The following is a 16,476-nucleotide window of genomic DNA, read 5'->3' as shown; positions in this document are numbered from 1 at the left end:
TCTGTCACGTCTGTCACATGTGCTCAGTGTGAACCTGCTTTCATCTGTGAAGAGCACAGGGCACCAGTGGTGAATTTGCCAATATTGGTGTTCTCTGGAAAATGCCAAACATCCTGCACGGTGTTGGGCTGTAAGCACAACCCCCACCTGTGGACTTCGGGTCCTCATATCACCCTCATGGAGTCTGTTTCTGACCGTTTGAGCAGACACATGCACATTTGTGGCCTGCTGGAGGTCATTTTGCAGGGCTCTGGCAGTGCTCCTCCTGTTCCTCCTTGCACAAAGGCGGAGATAGCGGTCCTGCTGCTGGGTTGTTGCCCTCCTACGGCCTCCTCCACGTCTCCTGATGTACTGGCCTGTCTCCTGGTAGCGCCTCCATGCTCTGGACACTACGCTGACAGACACAGCAAACCTTCTTGCCACAGCTCGCATTGATGTGCCATCCTGGATAAGCTGCACTACCTGAGCCACTTCTGTGGGTTGTAGACTCCGTCTCATGCTAACACTAGAGTGAAAGCACCGCCAGCATTCAAAAGTGACCAAAACATCAGCCAGGAAGCATAGGAACTGAGAAGTGATCTGTGGTCACCACCTGCAGAAGCACTCCTTTATTGGGGGTGTCTTGCTAATTGCCTATAATTTCCACCTGTTGTCTATCCCATTTGCACAACAGCATGTGAAATTGATTGTCACTCAGTGTTGCTTCCTAAGTGGACAGTTTGATTTCACAGAAGTGTGATTGACTTGGAGTTACATTGTGTTGTTTAAGTGTTCCCTTTATTTTTTTGAGCAGTGTATATATATATATATATATATATATATAGACAAACACAGTAGAGAATTCCTTAAGTTCTAGATAGAAGCGTTGCTGGAACAAGAGGGCAGGTCCGTTTCCCCAAACTATAGTAAAGATCGTCAACATTAGAGAAAGCTTTAGTGCACAGTCCCCACAGACCCTCTACACAACTGCTCAGTCCTCTTCTCCCAAAACCCGCTTCTCCACCATTACAGAAGAAAAACTCTCCAATCTACTCTCCAGATCACATCTCACCACCTGTGCATTTGACCCAATCCCATCCCACCTCATCCTTAACCTCACCACAGTGTTTATCCCAGCCCTAACTCATCTCTTCAACCTATCACTAACCTCTGGTGTCTTCCCCTCTGCTTTTAAACATGCTACCATTACACCCAGCCTCAAAAATCCTTCACTTGACCCATCTGCTTTCTCCAGTTATCGACCCATATCACTTCTTCCATTTGCCTCAAAGCTACTTGAGCAACATGTCCATTCTGAACTGTCCTCTCACCTCTCCTCCTGCTCCCTCTTTGATCGCCTACATTCAGGCTTCCGACCCCACCACTCAACTGAGATTGCCCTTACCAAAGTCACCAATGACCTACTAACAGCCAAAACCAGAAAACATTACTCTGTTCTCCTTCTCTTTGACCTGTCCTCTGCCTTTGACACTGTCGACCACTCCCTTCTGTTACAAATTCTCTTATCTCTTGGCATCACTGACCCGGCCCTCTCCTGGATCACATCATACCTCACAGAATGGACATTTAGCGTCTCCCACTCTCACACCACCTCCTTGTCTCATTCCCTCTCTGTTGGTGTCCCGCAAGGCTTTGTCCTAGGACTCCTGCTCTTCTCTATCTACATTTTTTGCATGGAACAGCTCATAGAGTCCCATGGCTTTCAGTATCATTTTTATGCTGACGGCACACAAATCTACCTCTCTGGCCCAGACATCATCACCCTACTATCCAGAATCCCACAATGCCTATCTTCCATATCATCCTTCTTCTCCTCTCGCTTTCTAAAACTTAACATGGATAAAACAGAATTCATCATCTTTCCCCCATCCTGCTCAACCCCCCCCCCCCCCACCATCACCAGGCTGCACACTCTCCCCGGTCAACCAAGTCCGCTGCCTTGGAGTGACCTTGGATTCTGCCCTCTCCTTCCGACCACACATTTAAGCCATATCCACCACCTGCCGCCTCCAACTCAAAAACATCTCCTGCATCCACGCTTTGCTCAACTTTGAGTCTGCGAAACTAATTGTACATGCCCTCATCATCTCCCGCCTAGACTACAGCAACATTCTCCTCTGTGGCCTTCTATCTAGCACTCTCGTACCCCTCCAATCTTTCCTCAACTCTGCTGCACGACTGATCCACCTCTCACCCTGTTACTCCTCTGCCTCTCCCCTCTGCCAATCCCTTCAGTGGCTCCCCATTCCCCAACAAATTCAGTTTAAAATACTAACAAATACATACAAGGCTGTCCACAACCTGTCCCCTCCCTACATCTCTGAGCTACTTTCCCGGTACATCCCCACACGCAATTTCCGATCCTCACAAGATCTCCTTCTCTCCTATCCTCTTATCACCTCTTCCCACAATCCCCTCCAAGATTTCTCCCGTGCATCCCCCATTCTCCAGAATTTGCTACCCCAACATATCAGACTCTTACCTACAGTGGAATCCTTCAAAAGAAACCTATAAACCCACCTCTTCAGACAAGCCTACAACCAGTGACCCTGCTGCCTCTATAATGCCATGACCAGCTTCACCTACTGTGTCCTTCTCCCATACCATATAGATTGTAAGCCCTCACGGGCAGGGCCCTCTCTCCTGTACCAGTTTGTGACTCGTCTTGTTCATGCTTAGTGCAATTGTCTGAATTATGTATGTATACCCCTTTCCATATGTACAGCGCTATGGAATAATTGTCGCTTTAATAGTAAATAATAATAATAATAAATAATAATTTGAATATTATTTCATAGAAAAACCTTGTTTATGTTTGTCAGATTTCAAGATGGCAACTTTCAATTTGGTGGATTGACTTTATAGGCCCACTGTGTGATATTGGCCCAGTGCACTAGATAAGTTATCTTCCCATATTTGGTTGGCTCACCGCCTTTTGACTTATCATGTACACATTTATCTCTACTTGATTAGGCTAATTTCACACTAGCGTTCAGAGAGGATCCGTCTGGTCTCTGCACAGACGGATCCTCTCCTATAATGCAGACGTTTGGATCCGTTCAGAACGGATCCGTCTGCATTATAGTTTAGAAAAAATTCTAAGTCTGAAAGTTGTTCAGACGGATCCGTCCAGAATTTACATTGAAAGTCAATGGGGGACGGATCCGTTTGAAAATTGAGCCATATTGTGTCAACTTCAAATGGATCCGTCCCCATTGACTTACATTGTAAGTATGGACGGATCCGTTTGCCTCCGCACGGCCAGGCGGACACCCGAACGCTGCAAGCAGTGTTCGGGTGTCCGCCTGCTGAGCGGAGCGGAGACTGAACGCTGCCAGACTGATGCATTCTGAGCGGATCCGCATCCACTCAGAATGCATTGGGGCTGGACGGATGCGTTCGGGGCCGCTTGTGGGACCCTTCAAACGGAGCTCACAAGCGGAGACCCGACGCTAGTGTGAAAGTAGCCTTACAAGATTTGCAATGGCTGCACAGATGAAGAAAGGGAGATAACGTATTTGGCACTGACATTAAAACATATAATTTGAGACATATTTATTTAATCTTAATATAATAGTTTTTGATCAGAGTTTAGCTCTAACAGAACTCTGAGCCTCTAGGCTCCAAGGTGACCATAACCTCTGGTTAGAAGTCGAGTGGTGGTTAAACAACCATTGAATGAAAGTTCATCTGGTGAACAATCGTTAAGTTTACACAGCTACACGGTTTAGTTGTTACAGTCGTAAAAAAGCAGCCATACATGTTCACTTACAATGGGAAAGCAACGACCAATGAATTTACACAAAGTGACTTACCGTACGTGTACACACGTATAAAGGATGAATGATCATTTACAGCAGGGTTCCTCACCTTCAGTCCTCAGGACCCACCTGCCGCCCATGTTTTAAGGATTTCCTTAGCATTGGGCAGGTGATATAATTAGTGTCCATGCATCAGGACTTACCACAGGTATTGATTATGTGGGGTATTCTCAAATCATGACCGGTAGGTGGGCCCTGAGGACTGGAGTTGAGGAACACTGATTTATAGAACAATTGTGCGTCAACTGTGTGACTCAAATACAGTCAACTACTAGTAACTATCAGACAAAAATTTCAAACATGGATGATGATGACAGTGTGTTATGAGTTGGCTAAAATGATCGTGTTATGCATGTTTGATCCATGTTCATCAAATTCAGTCTAATTTGTATGGGCACCTTTAGATTTGTTGTCAATTTTACTTAAATGACAGATTATTTTGGCTTCTTCTTTCACCAGAGAATAATTATCTACTCCAGTGAGATCACCCTACCACCATTTGAGCATTGACGGGATAGTAGTTTTTGTGTATATTACAAAGGAATCTTGACTAAAATAAATTTCAATAAAAGATCATCACCAAACAAGTTAAAGGTATAGTGTACAACTGGATGAGTGTAATAGAATATCAGACCTGCTTGTTTCACTAATAAACAATATAAGAGGTGCTTCTACAGTATAAGCGTATCTTAAGTAGAAACTCCCCTAAAAATATGCAATACAAGAGCACCATTTGCTAGGCAATGCCTAAAAGTTTGGCAGCTGTCCGACAACTATCCAAGATGACCATGTTCTTGTGCAGATCAGTAAAAATGCCACTAGTATATCCATTTTTGCATTTTAAAGACGATGACCTTGCGATCACCTCTCCCTTGCTCTGTAATTCCATAGTATTTAAAGTGGCATCAGGTTTCTTAACATCATACATTCATACATACATACATACATACTATTTTTAGTGTTGAGCGAATTGGGTTCAGACTGCTCTATCTAACCCAATTCGTTTCAAAGCTTTGTGAGCTGTACCGCAGTAAAATGTATGGGCTCCACTGAAGCCTTCTTCTTCTAGCCACAAGTAACGCGAGACTTGCTTAGTCTGTGAGGTTACAGTTCGGTTCTGCACATAAATTACTGTTTCAAAACCCGTGCCTCATTAACAAAGCTATGTTCAGCTTCGGATTTTGAAACAGTATTGTATGCGCAGAACCGAACTGTAAAATCACCGGTACGAGACTAAGCAGGTCTCATGTTAGTTGTGGAAAGAAGAAGGCCTCAGCGCAGCCTATATATTTTAATGCAGTATGGAGCGCATATTATAAACAAAGTTTTGAAATGAATCAGGTTCAGATACGGCAGTCCGAACCTGATTCGCTCAACACTAAGGCCCCTTGCAGACGAGCGCGTCCGGATTAGGTCCGGATGCGTCCCGGTGCATTGCGGCAAACCCGCGCGAGTAGGTACCCAATTGCAGTCAGTTTTGACTGCGATTGCATTCCGATGTTCAGTTTTTATTGCGCGGGTGCAATGTGTTTTGCACGCAAGGTGATAAAAAAAAGACTGTGGTACCCAGACCCGAACTTCTTCACATAAGTTCAGGTTTGGGTTAGTTGTAGTGATTGTATTATTTCCCCTTATAACATGGTTATAGGGGAAAATGATAGCATTCTGAATACAGAATGCATAGTACAATAGGGCTGAAGGGGTTAAATTTTTTTTTAAAATAATTTAACTCACCTTATTCCACTTGTTCGCGCAGCCGGCATCTCTTCTGTCTTCATCTGTGAGCAATAGGACCTTTGATGACGTCACTGCGTTTATCACATGGTCCATCAAATGATCCATTACCATGGTGATGGATCATGTGATGAGCGTAGTGACATCATCAAAGGTCCTATTGCTCACAGATGAAGACAGAAGAGATGCCGGCTGCGCGAACAAGTGGATTAAGGTGAGTTAAATTATTTATTTATTTATTTTAACCCCTCCAGCACTATTTTACTATGCATTCTGTATTCAGAATGCTATTATTTTCCCTTATAACCATGTTATAAGGGGAAATAATAATGATCGGGTCCCCATCCCGATCGTCACCTAGCAACCGTGCGTGAAAATCGCACCGCATCCGCACTTGCTTGCGGATGCTTGCGATTTTCACGCAACCCCATTTATTTCTATGGGGCCTGCGTTACGTGAAAAACGCACAAAGAGGAACATGCTGCGATTTTCACGCAACGCACAAGTGATGCGTGAAAATCACCGCTCGCGTGCACAGCCCCATAGAAATGAATGGGTCAGGATTCAGTGCGGGTGCAATGCGTTCACTTCACGCATTGCACCCGCGCGGAAAACTCACCCGTGTGAAAGGGGCCTAACTATTTTCATATTAGCAAGCATTGCTCCAATTCACACAACAGACAGTAAGAAATTCCACAGCACCTATTTAGGTTATTCTTACAATAAACACTTGACTGCGCTTACAATTTAACATTATGAGAGCACAGCATGGCATTTACACTCTGAAGGATTTTTGAAAAGGTCAGTAGTTTTACAGAGGTCCAGAACTTAAATACATACTAATACATACATAATAACCTTTTGCACTGTATGACGGTTTTGAATGCACTATGAACCTGAACACAAATGCATGGTTCTAGTGTGTTAATGCCGCATACCGGCTGCACAACTCCCTTTCTCTTATGTAAGCTTTACAGCTTTTAGAATATAATATTCGCTCCAGTGCACCAAATTTAAAAGCAGATTGCCAGACTTTTAATATGGTTTGAGACAGTAATGTGCTTTGAGAAGATTAAAGAGCAATTCCAGTTAGAGTTGATATTAACATCAATGGTACAGTAAACAATACTAAATAAAGTGGTAAAGAAGTTGTAAAATCTCTTCATCAATCAAAATAGGCCAAAGATTTTAATATTCTTTTTATCTTGTGCGCATTGTCTCTCCACGTGCTAGCTAAAACACATTTTGTATGAACAACAGAAGGACTAAAGCTGGCCATACACATTTGATAGCCATCGGTAAAATGATCTTTTGGCCATCCGCTATCTCCTCAGACCCCTGTGTCCTGAACTGAACAAAGCGAGAAAGCCATTCTCCTGAGAACAAAAGGATTGGGCAGTTGAAATCCAACTTACCCGATCCTTATCTTCACTGACATCTGTTGTCAGAGGTCAGGACAGGAGACCCCATACACATTATATGGTTGGCTGGTCAAGCCAAAATTGTCAGGTTCGGGCAACATCTATCTAATGTAGATAGCCAGCTCAAGGGAATAAATTGATAAATGTGGACAACTTTTAGGCCAAATACCAGCATAATGTGACCACTCTAGGGGCTTTTTCTGCCACAGAGTTTGCAGCAAATCTCCACCAAAATTCACAGGTGTTACATGCAAACCCAACTATTAAGCCTCATTCACACGACAGGTCTGCGTCCGATCTGTATTTTTTTCAGATCGTACCTGGACCCATTCACTTCTATGGGGCCGCAAAAATGCGAATGGCACACAAATATCATCTGCGTGCTGTCCGCATCCGTGCAGCCATGCTGCAAATTATTGAACATGCCCTATTTTTGTCTGTTTTGCGGACAGGAATAGGTTTTTTGACAATGAAAAGTGTGGGATGCACATGGCTGCTATCCGCATTTTGCGGATCTGAGGTCTGCAGACCGCAAAATGGATACGGTTTGGTGAATGTAGCTTTACATGCGGATTTCACTCTATGCATTGCAAAGGATGAAATCTGCCCCAAATCCAAGACCGACTGTTATGCTGCAGATTAGAAAATCCACCAATTCTATGCAGATTTGTTTCCACTACACATTTAATACCATCCACATGTACTGTGCCGTACATTCTTGTGGATTTTCAGTGCAGATGCACACTGGAAATTGTAGCTATTCTGCAGCGTGTAACTTCACTCTTACAACTACTTTGAAACTTTTTCATATGCACATTCATTATTTAATTAAGCTAGACAAAATAATTGACCAAAATAGCAGTAGATTCAAGTAGAAGACCATATTTACCTTTTTCAATTAAATGTATGCCTTATAAAAGTCTTATGATGGCCACACATTAGATTAGTGGTGGAACCAGAAGACCATCAAATTTGTATGGTCATGTCCCAAATTTGCCCTGATATCAGATGCTGCAGGAAAGAAGGATTAGGCTTTTGGATTTCAACATGCCCAATCCCTTTGTTCTCAGATGAGGTAAGTCACTGTTAGAGGTGGCAGCAGCACGTTGAGCTTGGGAGGGAGAGCTACACAAACAGTATGGTCATTTTTATACCACTGATTAGCAGAAAGCCAATTCTGAAACTCACGGCCATAGCATAGGTGATTGTATCCTTGAGCGTATTCTAAACAATTTTATATGTATGTTTGATAGGATCAACAATACAAAACAGAAGGGCAAGTAGGAGAAAAAAAAAAAACATTTAAAATAAAACAGAACCGGGGGAATAAAAATTTGTCTAGGTCATGATCACACAGGTACAGGGCTTGCTATAAGACAAAGCTATAAGGCTGGGTTTGCACGCTGTGGCTACCATATGTTGCTGAAACCCAGTCCACTTGTGGAGGCCCATGGCCATACAATTTTGCAAGTGGCAAGCATTGCCTAGAAAATCAGGTGTCAATTGCCCACTGACGGTGAGCAGCGTTTGAGCCGTATGTGGCAAATGCAGCAGGTAAGCCCACTCTAATATCTGTATTGTAACAAATCCAGCACTCATGTAATCAGCAAATGACCAGGACTGTTTTTATCTCCTGAAGTGTCTTATTCCATACTAACACAAATCATGAAAATATAAGGACTTACTATGGAAAATACCCCCATGCCAGTCATGTAGACATTTTTCCCATTTCTTCTTTCTAAAGTCTAGCCACTAATTGTTGGCATTGTTTTATCAAGTTCACCATTACTGATGCTTTGCCGTTGCAATTCCAGCACTCACTGGTCCTGTCTCGGTGAACAGGAAATTAAGGAGATGCCTGTCTGCGACATGCCTCAGCCAGTGACTGGGTTAGTGGACGTCTTGTCTTTCCTGAATGTACAGCTAGGACCAGGAAACAGGGACTAGTAGCGACTCCAGTAAGTGTCAGAACAGCACCAGTGGGGGACTGGTGAGAGTTCTTAATAAAAAAAAAACCCTTCCAAAGTTCTGAAGATCTCCTTTAATATGACAACTTTAGATCTCCTTATATTTCCAATAAAGAATATCTGGTTAAAAATATATTTGTAGTATAAAGACACTTCTGGTACAAGATATTCCCTAAATTTACTAGTATATCTTCTAATTCATGTGGGAGTGATGTAAATCTGGAGCAGAGTAGACTCCCAGCAGTTACTTGTCAACAGAACATACTAGATACAGTTTGTGTACAGGATGGAGATTACTGATTATTTTACTAACAAGGTGCAATTTTGGTGCAGTTGTTAAAGTGTTAGTCCAGCAAGATTGAATTAAAAAAGAGGAAGAATATAGGATAACCATTGTATCTATCCTCTTAAGATGCTTTCCTAGTTAAAGCTAGAAAAAATGGCTTCAAACACTGCATAAGAAAGTAACATGTGAACAAAGCCAATATTCAGTTGCCTAGAATCTACTGGTAATTTGCCACAACTTTTTGGATCATTACACCCCATTATAGTGTATTAGGAAATTACTCATTCCCCAAAATGTCATCCGAAGTGCCACAAAATGATTACAGTACCACATATGTACCTTACACATTCTGTACCTTATGCACCTTTACATGACTGTTTTCCAATACACCTTAAGGTTCTTTAAAGGATACGTTTAACAACATACAGTAGATCCATCAAAACGGTTGTCCAAGACAATGATCTTTATTGGTAGAAACAGCACCACTACTGTCCAAGGGCCATGTCTGGTACTGCAGATAATCCCTACTGAAGTTAGTTAGGCTGGACTGCAATGCCAAATAAGGGCCATAAATTAGAGTACTGCTGCTTCTGGAAAAAAATGCTAAATCAGTTTTCTAATCCTGGAAAACCCCTTCTGGGTTCACACAAATGTTCCTTCAGTTGTTCTGGTCCTCGATAGGAGCAGAACAATGAAAATAATGGAAGTGTCTGATATGGAGAATAACTGGAACTAATGTTGCTGGAGAGACCTCATTGACTATAATGGGATCTGTTGGGTTTCTGAAGACTAGCATTTTACAGGACAAAATGGGGCAGAATGTTTCGCTAAGATTTTTCCAATAGGATCTGCAATAGAGGCCCCTAACACAAATGTGAACAATATATCATTCAAAAGAGATGCCTTTTATGCTAATATTGGGTTGATTATTATTCTTCATATTGGGAACAAAGCTCACACATATAGTAACAAGGCCATAGTTCTTCGTTAACGCTTTAATTAATCATGGTCAGAAGCTGTATTCCCACGCTTGAGATTGTACTTTCATCTTGGCTTTTTCAGAGGCTCGAGGTGAAATTAATTTACCACTTGGGTAAACAATTCAGTTTGTTACAAACATAAGAAGTTCAGACCTCTAAACAGTCCACTGATGGAAACATGGAAACAGGACTTGTTGTACGGAAGATCAGAAGTAATGTTTATCCCCCAGTGCAAGTTCCTTTGGACATTACTGTATTACATTTCTCTTCCCACAGAGATAAATTGATTCAATTTATTCTGTGGGAAAATTCAGAAAATAATTATTTATAGTTTGGTTGCCTAAACTTTTCTAATTGGTGACATCACTGTCATTCAAGAATGAGAACATGCTCCAATGTGACTCCATGTAGCTGATTTATTTTGACACATGAATTTATATTTATAGTAAAAAATATAAACCTTTTACATGATTTTTCTATAGTAGACATCAAGTAAGTTTACTTTTTACTTTAACTAAATTAGGAATGCTATACACTAGTTACAAGTGAACCCATCAAGAACTATTAAGGACGGCAGGAATTCTATAATTTTTGACTCCTTGCATTCCGTTGCCCAGGTGCTGATTTATATTTTTTGGGCAACAATCTGGGCTACCTATTAGCTATATACATATATATTTAAGATTACTGGATCACTGGACAAACTTAGGAGCCTTTGTCAGGGCTCCTTGTCTTTTAGTGTACAATTGCTGCTGCTAGGGTGGAGATCAGTATTCAAAAGGAGCCTGCGCAGTCAATCATCGCCATTCTCCCGCCGTTGGGCTCTCAAGAACAGTTCTGCTGCCTGTGATTTTACTATTGCATACATGATTATACCTCCATTGGACAAATTCACAGCAGAACATAAAGGATTTCCTTTGTTCATGTTTTGTAGTCAGGAAACAACAGTAATGAAAGATAAACCACTACAAATACTCAATTTGTAAAGCTGAAAAAAAATGTAATGTAAAATTCTGTATTTAGTATTTATTTTTCTCTGTATATTGCTTTGCACATGTTTTTAGATGAAACATGATCTTTACAGTATAATTACAAGACACAAGCAGTATATTCTGTATATAACATCCAAAAACTTGCAGCGCTTCCACAGTAAGTAAAGTGAAGTGATTTTTAGTCACTTAGCATGACATTTAAGCCCACTTTGATGGGGTTTGTTTCAACTTGAGAAAAAGCCCCAGTAAGCAGGCTGAAATGTCGCACTGGGAGAATAAAAATCGCTTCACTTGACTTAATCTGGAAAGTCTGAAAGTACTTTCGATTATAAACTCTTGATCCCTGATAACAGTTTTATCGATGGCATGCCACTGTGCCGCCTTTATGCTGGAGTATATTTCTTTAGAATTTATTTTTCAAGAGATACCGTTATCAGCTACTCTTTTTTAGTATTTTGTACTAGACAAGAGTAGATGACATACCCACTAACAGCAAATCTAGAATTAAACACTGACATAACTAATAATTGTGCATGCTCGCTGCAAATGCCATCCTTTAACACTGCAAAATAACAAAATGTGTCCTTATATATTGAATTATTAGAAATTGCCATATACAATATTACAGTGGCACAAATGGCATTATTAAGGAAAAGTAAGACGGTTATAAAAGGCACACTCTCTTCTGGGAGAATTAGGTTACAGGAAATGTCTTTTCAGGAAATGACTTACTGTTTAAATTAAGATCTAATATTAAAGAGAACCTGTCACCTCTCCATTTTTATTTTAGTAACTATTGTACTTGCCATCCATGCAAAAACAATTCTGGAGCATGTTTTCATATAACTCTATGTTGTGGCTTTTCTGCATTATTCCAGCTATACATTTATTTATGAATTGTCAATAGTCTGAAATACAGGTCTATCTTGTTACCAATTGGGGGGTGTCCATGCACATTCGGCCACTATCCAATGAGTGCGGCCAGTGTCAGACTGTGCAGGGACACACCCCTAACTGGCAACAGCCAGATGGACCTTCACTGAAATTCATTTCTAAATAATAGCAGAATAGCACAACATAATTGTTATATGAAAAGGTGCTCCAGAATTGTTATTGCATGGTGAATGCAAGTAATTTACAAACAGACATGACAGAAGACATTATAGGTCCTCTTTAATGCCTTCCCGACCTCCGCCATACATGTACAGTGGAAGCTGGAACTTTAAAGATGGTGCCTGCTCTGGAGCTGAGCAGGAGCTGTAGATTCCAAGTTTCTCCTGTTTTATTGTGTCTTTACCAAGCACAGAAATCGAGGGAGCCATTTTGTTGCTGTGGCAGCCTCGGACCCTCCACAGCCTACCACAGCAATGTTCCTATGGAACATGGTGAATCTCCCATAGACTGCAATGTTAAATTATCACAGTGTATGGGAGATGCAATCAGATGATTGGATATTCAAGTTCCCTAAGGGGACTTAAAGGGGTTGTCTCACTTCAGCAAATGGCATTTATCATGTAGACACAGTTGTTAAAGGGCACTTACTAATGTATTGTCATTGTCAATATTGCTTCCTTTGCTGGCTTGATTCACTTATCCATCACATTATACACTGTTCATTTCCAGGGGTTATGACCACTGCTGTAGCACAGATACGAGGAGGTCAGTGGTGTATGCATGCTCACACAGTCCCGGCCACCAGAGAGGCCAGCTTTTGTCCTACCATATGATGGATTGTATTAACTTTGTCTACATCATAAATGTCATTTGCTGAAGTGAGGCAACTCTTTATTGTAAGTGTAAAAAAAGTTTCTAAAAGTATAAAAGAAATATAAAAATTCAAATCACCCCCTTTCCCCGTCTAACCAATAAAAAAAATCATTTATTAGCATTACCATGTCCCCAAATGTCTGTACTATTAAAATATAAAAATATGTATCCCGTACAGTGAACAGTGTAATGGAAAAATAATCAAAATGGCTGGTTCACAGTTTTTTTTTTCATCTAGATTTTTTAAAGCAATAAAATAGAAAAAAAAAACGATATAAACATGGTATCACTGTAATAGTATTAACTAGGAGAATAAAGTTAACAGGTCAATTTTATAATAAAACCCATAAGACCGTGGTGGAACTGCATTTTTTCTAATTCCATTCGATTTGTATTTTTTTTCCAGATTCCCACTACATCGTATTCAATATTAAATGGTGCCATTAGAAAATACAACATGTCCCACAAAAAAATAAGCTCTCATACAGCTATGTGAACAAAAAAATTAAAAAGTTATGGCTCCAGGAAGGTAAAAAGGAAAAAATTAAATAAAAATAAAAAATAAAAAACACAAAAGGTAAAATTGGCAGGAAGGGGTTAAGCATATTTATTTTTAGAAAATGTTTTCTTTTTATTTGACCTCGTCATTATCTATATTTAAATAAAATCCTGAAATCTTATAGTTTTCACTCAGGCCACTAGTCATAATAGGCTAACACTTCTTGTTCTGTAGAGATCACTCATCATATTCACTATCATCATCACAGGCAGGATTACAATGACAGGTAGCACCTCTACTACAAAGTCGGAAGCAAATAATACAGTATCATCCTATTTACAGTCACAGCTTAGCTCCTCCTATTCCTGCACAATGACCCCTGCACTGATCACAGAACATGCCTAGAAGAATTCTCCTATACAAGTCTTACCCTGACACCAGTTTCATTTGTCCATGCTCCTGCTGTAAAGCAGATCTTTTAACTGCTCACACAAGACTTCCATCCGCATAATGTTCTATGATAAGATGGATAAATCCTAGAAATGGTGACATTTGTACACTTGACCTATTCAAATCCTGATATAATATAGACAGCATTTATCATACATAAGTAACAAAGCTACGTAAATGTAGACAGTTGTATGCTATTCTTTAGGACATAAAACCATTTTATAGAGGTACACCAATAGTGTAAAAGTTCTATTAACTCAGCGAACTGCCATTCACACCACTACACAATACGTCTAACATCAGGAATCCAGCCAGAAAACAAAGTTTGGCTTTTATTTGGAACATGAAGACCTCATACAAAGAATCCAAAAATAGTTTGTTCCTTTTACTGTTGAAGTGCGTTAGCACAGACGCCATTTAGTGTTTCTTGAAAAGGTTCATAAAACCAGACCTATTACCGGCTCAATTTTCCTTAAAAGTTCACAAAACAGTCATCCTTTCCTTGGATTACGCACTATTATGTTGTCGTGAGAAAATTCTCTCCAGTGTAAACATTTAGCAATGAAAGTTACAAACTGTGCAGCTTATGAAACACAACATGTACATGTAAAATACACAACATTTATAATGTGACCATGTGATAAACTAAGGCATACAAAGCACACACAAATCAATACAATATCTTGTCACCTCTGCTCTCCCTGGAGTAGAGGACACAGCTTTACAGGCATCATAACCAGTACTAGAGACGTCTCTCAAACAAGTTCTCCATAACACAACATACCGTCTGCCGGAGCTGAAAACTCCGCCACCATGTCGCTGATTTGCTGTCATTCTTGGACACCAGTAAAGTTTAGAATTCCCAACCCAATATATCTGTAATGGGCTACCATAACACAGAATACATCAATGTTCATAATAAGAGGAACAAGTGGAGAACAAATCAAGATCCAGTATATGCCATGCAATCCTATAAAAGAACATACAGGTATAGGACGTTTTCAAAGTATATGACTATATCTACAGTAAGCAATGTTATATAAATTGACCTAACAAAATATTATTTCAATAATTCACAATATTATTTCTCACTGACACAAATATGGTAACTTCATTTCTGTGATACTATAAGATACTCTTTCCCAACCAGTGTTCCCCTAGAAGATAACATCAGCAAGGGTTGGCTCTTTTATAGTAGACCTGATATAGTCAAGAGGTGAGAAGAGAACTTTTCCACAAGCATGCTACTATGACCACCACATTGCACTCAATCTCACACGAGGACAGACAACCTGCAACTCATTCCTTGAACCGCTATTTTAGGTGTACCCAAGTAAACACCAAAATAATGTAAAAAGTAAAACATTACCAACATTAATCCTTAAAAAGACTTAGAATTAACAACAGATTTCCCTGCAATGTACTAAAAATAAGATAATGGTGATTTTGCCTTGCAGTGCTGTATTAATCTATGATGAACCTATTACCCTCTCTGTTACACAACCTACACACACAATCTATGGAAAATGTTTCAGTAGAAGAAAAATGCGTTGACCTGAAATGAAATAGAGTCAGATTGTATAATAATAGCATTCATGAAAGGTCAATCAGGCATGCCAAAACAGGTAATAATGCCCATGTTGTGCTACCCAAAAACCAAAGTAACAGTCCTACCTGCTAGTGCTCATGAATGTAGTTCTATGCATAGAACAATGCACAGTGAACTGAAAGCGTTACCTTGATAAATGTAGTATTCCGAGGCTCTTCTGGTATGTAGCTTTTTTTTTTTTCTTTAAATCTTGGCACAGGAGGAGTTGCCCGACTTTTTTTTACACACTAGATCTTTTAACAACTGATATGTGGTGCCATGAAATGAAAACTACATAACATCCTGACAGCTAATATTTCAGGAGACATTACTGAAAATCCAAGAAGGTACACACCATATTTTATAGTGTCGTGTGTATATTCTAGCAGGCTCTGCCAACGATTGCCTTTCAGACTTCAGTTGCCATCTTGATAGTGTATTTGCATGTGAAGCTTGTGCACTGCATTGTTCCATGGGACTGGTTTACACTATTAACAAACTAATTACACAGAGGAACATCACATCCCCTGATAGATGCTCTAGATTTCATTATAGATCTTATGCTGCATTTAAAGGACACGTGTCAGCAAAATCAAACCTATTAAACCAGGCCTACTGCCTGGTAGGGTTGATCCTGCTAAATAAAATGTTACCATTCTTGAGAAAATCAGTTTTGGTGTCTCCCAAAAAAAAAAAAAAAAATGTATTCTTCAAGCAAAAGAGAGGCTGGAGGGGCTGCCCTTATCTTAGCTCTTTTGCTTTCTAGTTCTGACCCCACTCATCGGTGCACTTAAGCCCTAATTTGCTTTAAGAATACAAGTCTTTTTTCTCAGGAAGGTTACAACTGATTTTCACAAAGACTGGTATAATTTTGACCAGCAGGATCAACCCGATTAATTTGTTCTGGTTTGAGGAGGTTGGTCCTGCTGATAGGTACTCTTTAAGTGCTTTCACAGGTAACAGGAATAGTC

General features: G+C 40.2%; 1 protein-coding gene across 1 annotated transcript in view; it reads right to left on the bottom strand.

Annotated features, from left to right (window-relative positions):
• RIMS1 (regulating synaptic membrane exocytosis 1) overlaps positions 1-16,476 on the bottom strand; it is a 293,279-nt gene that overhangs the window by 34,006 nt on the left and 242,797 nt on the right. The gene's annotated exons all lie outside the window — the stretch shown is intronic.

Source organism: Bufo bufo, chromosome 4, assembly GCF_905171765.1.
Source record: "Bufo bufo chromosome 4, aBufBuf1.1, whole genome shotgun sequence".
NCBI classification, from domain to species: Eukaryota; Metazoa; Chordata; class Amphibia; order Anura; family Bufonidae; genus Bufo; species Bufo bufo.
The sequence above is the reverse complement of the archived record's forward strand: the minus strand, read 5'-3'. Positions and strand labels throughout refer to the sequence as shown.